This window comes from Pan troglodytes, chromosome 11 (genome assembly GCF_028858775.2).
Source record: "Pan troglodytes isolate AG18354 chromosome 11, NHGRI_mPanTro3-v2.0_pri, whole genome shotgun sequence".
Classification (NCBI taxonomy): Eukaryota; Metazoa; Chordata; class Mammalia; order Primates; family Hominidae; genus Pan; species Pan troglodytes.
In genome coordinates, this window is record NC_072409.2 from 1 (window position 1) to 7,500 (window position 7,500).

Here is a 7,500-nt window from a genome sequence, read left to right on the forward strand (position 1 = left end):
CTAACCCTAACCCTATTTTTTTTTTTTTTTTCTAACCCTAACCCTAACCCTAACCCTAACCCTAACCCTAACCCTAACCCTAACCCTAACCCTAACCCTAACCCTAACCCTAACCCTAACCCTAACCCTAACCCTAACCCTAACCCTAACCCTAACCCTAACCCTAACCCTAACCCTAACCCTAACCCTAACCCTAACCCTAACCCTACCCTAACCCTAACCCTAACCCTAACCCTAACCCTAACCCTAACCCTAACCCTAACCCTAACCCTAACCCTAACCCTAACCCTAACCCTAACCCTAACCCTAACCCTAACCCTAACCCTAACCCTAACCCTAACCCTAACCCTAACCCTAACCCTAACCCTAACCCTAACCCTAACCCTAACCTAACCCTAACCCTAACCCTAACCCTAACCCTAACCCTAACCCTAACCCTAACCCTAACCCTAACCCTAACCCTAACCCTAACCCTAACCCTAACCTAACCTAACCCTAACCCTAACCCTAACCCTAACCCTAACCCTAACCCTAACCCTAACCCTAACCTAACCCTAACCCTAACCCTAACCCTAACCCTAACCCTAACCCTAACCCTAACCCTAACCCTAACCCTAACCCTAACCCTAACCCTAACCCTAACCCTAACCCTAACCCTAACCCTACCCTAACCCTAACCCTAACCCTAACCCTAACCCTAACCCTAACCCTAACCCTAACCCTAACCCTAACCCTAACCCTAACCCTAACCCTAACCCTAACCCTAACCCTAACCCTAACCCTAACCCTAACCCTAACCCTAACCCTAACCCTAACCCTAACCCTAACCCTAACCCTAACCCTAACCCTAACCCTAACCCTAACCCTAACCCTAACCCTAACCCTAACCCTAACCCTAACCCTAACCCTAACCCTAACCCTAACCCTAACCCTAACCCTAACCCTAACCCTAACCCTAACCCTAACCCTAACCCTAACCCTAACCCTAACCCTAACCCTAACCCTAACCCTAACCCTAACCCTAACCCTAACCCTAACCTAACCCTAACCCTAACCCTAACCCTAACCCTAACCCTAACCCTAACCCTAACCCTAACCCTAACCCTAACCCTAACCCTAACCCTAACCCTAACCCTAACCCTAACCCTAACCCTAACCCTAACCCTAACCCTAACCCTAACCCTAACCCTAACCCTAACCCTAACCCTAACCCTAACCCTAACCCTAACCCTAACCCTAACCCTAACCCTAACCCTAACCCTAACCCTAACCCTAACCCTAACCCTAACCCTAACCCTAACCCTAACCCTAACCCTAACCCTAACCCTAACCCTAACCCTAACCCTAACCCTAACCCTAACCCTAACCCTAACCCTAACCCTAACCCTAACCCTAACCCTAACCCTAACCCTAACCCTAACCCTAACCCTAACCCTAACCCTAACCCTAACCCTAACCCTAACCCTAACCCTAACCCTAACCCTAACCCTAACCCTAACCCTAACCCTAACCCTAACCCTAACCCTAACCCTAACCCTAACCCTAACCCTAACCCTAACCCTAACCCTAACCCTAACCCTAACCCTAACCCTAACCCTAACCCTAACCCTAACCCTAACCCTAACCCTAACCCTAACCCTAACCCTAACCCTAACCCTAACCCTAACCCTAACCCTAACCCTAACCCTAACCCTAACCCTAACCCTAACCCTAACCCTAACCCTAACCCTAACCCTAACCCTAACCCTAACCCTAACCCTAACCCTAACCCTAACCCTAACCCTAACCCTAACCCTAACCCTAACCCTAACCCTAACCCTAACCCTAACCCTAACCCTAACCCTAACCCTAACCCTAACCCTAACCCTAACCCTAACCCTAACCCTAACCCTAACCCTAACCCTAACCCTAACCCTAACCCTAACCCTAACCCTAACCCTAACCCTAACCCTAACCCTAACCCTAACCCTAACCCTAACCCTAACCCTAACCCTAACCCTAACCCTAACCCTAACCCTAACCCTAACCCTAACCCTAACCCTAACCCTAACCCTAACCCTAACCCTAACCCTAACCCTAACCCTAACCCTAACCCTAACCCTAACCCTAACCCTAACCCTAACCCTAACCCTAACCCTAACCCTAACCCTAACCCTAACCCTAACCCTAACCCTAACCCTAACCCTAACCCTAACCCTAACCCTAACCCTAACCCTAACCCTAACCCTAACCCTAACCCTAACCCTAACCCTAACCCTAACCCTAACCCTAACCCTAACCCTAACCCTAACCCTAACCCTAACCCTAACCCTAACCCTAACCCTAACCCTAACCCTAACCCTAACCCTAACCCTAACCCTAACCCTAACCCTAACCCTAACCCTAACCCTAACCCTAACCCTAACCCTAACCCTAACCCTAACCCTAACCCTAACCCTAACCCTAACCCTAACCCTAACCCTAACCCTAACCCTAACCCTAACCCTAACCCTAACCCTAACCCTAACCCTAACCCTAACCCTAACCCTAACCCTAACCCTAACCCTAACCCTAACCCTAACCCTAACCCTAACCCTAACCCTAACCCTAACCCTAACCCTAACCCTAACCCTAACCCTAACCCTAACCCTAACCCTAACCCTAACCCTAACCCTAACCCTAACCCTAACCCTAACCCTAACCCTAACCCTAACCCTAACCCTAACCCTAACCCTAACCCTAACCCTAACCCTAACCCTAACCCTAACCCTAACCCTAACCCTAACCCTAACCCTAACCCTAACCCTAACCCTAACCCTAACCCTAACCCTAACCCTAACCCTAACCCTAACCCTAACCCTAACCCTAACCCTAACCCTAACCCTAACCCTAACCCTAACCCTAACCCTAACCCTAACCCTAACCCTAACCCTAACCCTAACCCTAACCCTAACCCTAACCCTAACCCTAACCCTAACCCTAACCCTAACCCTAACCCTAACCCTAACCCTAACCCTAACCCTAACCCTAACCCTAACCCTAACCCTAACCCTAACCCTAACCCTAACCCTAACCCTAACCCTAACCCTAACCCTAACCCTAACCCTAACCCTAACCCTAACCCTAACCCTAACCCTAACCCTAACCCTAACCCTAACCCTAACCCTAACCCTAACCCTAACCCTAACCCTAACCCTAACCCTAACCCTAACCCTAACCCTAACCCTAACCCTAACCCTAACCCTAACCCTAACCCTAACCCTAACCCTAACCCTAACCCTAACCCTAACCCTAACCCTAACCCTAACCCTAACCCTAACCCTAACCCTAACCCTAACCCTAACCCTAACCCTAACCCTAACCCTAACCCTAACCCTAACCCTAACCCTAACCCTAACCCTAACCCTAACCCTAACCCTAACCCTAACCCTAACCCTAACCCTAACCCTAACCCTAACCCTAACCCTAACCCTAACCCTAACCCTAACCCTAACCCTAACCCTAACCCTAACCCTAACCCTAACCCTAACCCTAACCCTAACCCTAACCCTAACCCTAACCCTAACCCTAACCCTAACCCTAACCCTAACCCTAACCCTAACCCTAACCCTAACCCTAACCCTAACCCTAACCCTAACCCTAACCCTAACCCTAACCCTAACCCTAACCCTAACCCTAACCCTAACCCTAACCCTAACCCTAACCCTAACCCTAACCCTAACCCTAACCCTAACCCTAACCCTAACCCTAACCCTAACCCTAACCCTAACCCTAACCCTAACCCTAACCCTAACCCTAACCCTAACCCTAACCCTAACCCTAACCCTAACCCTAACCCTAACCCTAACCCTAACCCTAACCCTAACCCTAACCCTAACCCTAACCCTAACCCTAACCCTAACCCTAACCCTAACCCTAACCCTAACCCTAACCCTAACCCTAACCCTAACCCTAACCCTAACCCTAACCCTAACCCTAACCCTAACCCTAACCCTAACCCTAACCCTAACCCTAACCCTAACCCTAACCCTAACCCTAACCCTAACCCTAACCCTAACCCTAACCCTAACCCTAACCCTAACCCTAACCCTAACCCTAACCCTAACCCTAACCCTAACCCTAACCCTAACCCTAACCCTAACCCTAACCCTAACCCTAACCCTAACCCTAACCCTAACCCTAACCCTAACCCTAACCCTAACCCTAACCCTAACCCTAACCCTAACCCTAACCCTAACCCTAACCCTAACCCTAACCCTAACCCTAACCCTAACCCTAACCCTAACCCTAACCCTAACCCTAACCCTAACCCTAACCCTAACCCTAACCCTAACCCTAACCCTAACCCTAACCCTAACCCTAACCCTAACCCTAACCCTAACCCTAACCCTAACCCTAACCCTAACCCTAACCCTAACCCTAACCCTAACCCTAACCCTAACCCTAACCCTAACCCTAACCCTAACCCTAACCCTAACCCTAACCCTAACCCTAACCCTAACCCTAACCCTAACCCTAACCCTAACCCTAACCCTAACCCTAACCCTAACCCTAACCCTAACCCTAACCCTAACCCTAACCCTAACCCTAACCCTAACCCTAACCCTAACCCTAACCCTAACCCTAACCCTAACCCTAACCCTAACCCTAACCCTAACCCTAACCCTAACCCTAACCCTAACCCTAACCCTAACCCTAACCCTAACCCTAACCCTAACCCTAACCCTAACCCTAACCCTAACCCTAACCCTAACCCTAACCCTAACCCTAACCCTAACCCTAACCCTAACCCTAACCCTAACCCTAACCCTAACCCTAACCCTAACCCTAACCCTAACCCTAACCCTAACCCTAACCCTAACCCTAACCCTAACCCTAACCCTAACCCTAACCCTAACCCTAACCCTAACCCTAACCCTAACCCTAACCCTAACCCTAACCCTAACCCTAACCCTAACCCTAACCCTAACCCTAACCCTAACCCTAACCCTAACCCTAACCCTAACCCTAACCCTAACCCTAACCCTAACCCTAACCCTAACCCTAACCCTAACCCTAACCCTAACCCTAACCCTAACCCTAACCCTAACCCTAACCCTAACCCTAACCCTAACCCTAACCCTAACCCTAACCCTAACCCTAACCCTAACCCTAACCCTAACCCTAACCCTAACCCTAACCCTAACCCTAACCCTAACCCTAACCCTAACCCTAACCCTAACCCTAACCCTAACCCTAACCCTAACCCTAACCCTAACCCTAACCCTAACCCTAACCCTAACCCTAACCCTAACCCTAACCCTAACCCTAACCCTAACCCTAACCCTAACCCTAACCCTAACCCTAACCCTAACCCTAACCCTAACCCTAACCCTAACCCTAACCCTAACCCTAACCCTAACCCTAACCCTAACCCTAACCCTAACCCTAACCCTAACCCTAACCCTAACCCTAACCCTAACCCTAACCCTAACCCTAACCCTAACCCTAACCCTAACCCTAACCCTAACCCTAACCCTAACCCTAACCCTAACCCTAACCCTAACCCTAACCCTAACCCTAACCCTAACCCTAACCCTAACCCTAACCCTAACCCTAACCCTAACCCTAACCCTAACCCTAACCCTAACCCTAACCCTAACCCTAACCCTAACCCTAACCCTAACCCTAACCCTAACCCTAACCCTAACCCTAACCCTAACCCTAACCCTAACCCTAACCCTAACCCTAACCCTAACCCTAACCCTAACCCTAACCCTAACCCTAACCCTAACCCTAACCCTAACCCTAACCCTAACCCTAACCCTAACCCTAACCCTAACCCTAACCCTAACCCTAACCCTAACCCTAACCCTAACCCTAACCCTAACCCTAACCCTAACCCTAACCCTAACCCTAACCCTAACCCTAACCCTAACCCTAACCCTAACCCTAACCCTAACCCTAACCCTAACCCTAACCCTAACCCTAACCCTAACCCTAACCCTAACCCTAACCCTAACCCTAACCCTAACCCTAACCCTAACCCTAACCCTAACCCTAACCCTAACCCTAACCCTAACCCTAACCCTAACCCTAACCCTAACCCTAACCCTAACCCTAACCCTAACCCTAACCCTAACCCTAACCCTAACCCTAACCCTAACCCTAACCCTAACCCTAACCCTAACCCTAACCCTAACCCTAACCCTAACCCTAACCCTAACCCTAACCCTAACCCTAACCCTAACCCTAACCCTAACCCTAACCCTAACCCTAACCCTAACCCTAACCCTAACCCTAACCCTAACCCTAACCCTAACCCTAACCCTAACCCTAACCCTAACCCTAACCCTAACCCTAACCCTAACCCTAACCCTAACCCTAACCCTAACCCTAACCCTAACCCTAACCCTAACCCTAACCCTAACCCTAACCCTAACCCTAACCCTAACCCTAACCCTAACCCTAACCCTAACCCTAACCCTAACCCTAACCCTAACCCTAACCCTAACCCTAACCCTAACCCTAACCCTAACCCTAACCCTAACCCTAACCCTAACCCTAACCCTAACCCTAACCCTAACCCTAACCCTAACCCTAACCCTAACCCTAACCCTAACCCTAACCCTAACCCTAACCCTAACCCTAACCCTAACCCTAACCCTAACCCTAACCCTAACCCTAACCCTAACCCTAACCCTAACCCTAACCCTAACCCTAACCCTAACCCTAACCCTAACCCTAACCCTAACCCTAACCCTAACCCTAACCCTAACCCTAACCCTAACCCTAACCCTAACCCTAACCCTAACCCTAACCCTAACCCTAACCCTAACCCTAACCCTAACCCTAACCCTAACCCTAACCCTAACCCTAACCCTAACCCTAACCCTAACCCTAACCCTAACCCTAACCCTAACCCTAACCCTAACCCTAACCCTAACCCTAACCCTAACCCTAACCCTAACCCTAACCCTAACCCTAACCCTAACCCTAACCCTAACCCTAACCCTAACCCTAACCCTAACCCTAACCCTAACCCTAACCCTAACCCTAACCCTAACCCTAACCCTAACCCTAACCCTAACCCTAACCCTAACCCTAACCCTAACCCTAACCCTAACCCTAACCCTAACCCTAACCCTAACCCTAACCCTAACCCTAACCCTAACCCTAACCCTAACCCTAACCCTAACCCTAACCCTAACCCTAACCCTAACCCTAACCCTAACCCTAACCCTAACCCTAACCCTAACCCTAACCCTAACCCTAACCCTAACCCTAACCCTAACCCTAACCCTAACCCTAACCCTAACCCTAACCCTAACCCTAACCCTAACCCTAACCCTAACCCTAACCCTAACCCTAACCCTAACCCTAACCCTAACCCTAACCCTAACCCTAACCCTAACCCTAACCCTAACCCTAACCCTAACCCTAACCCTAACCCTAACCCTAACCCTAACCCTAACCCTAACCCTAACCCTAACCCTAACCCTAACCCTAACCCTAACCCTAACCCTAACCCTAACCCTAACC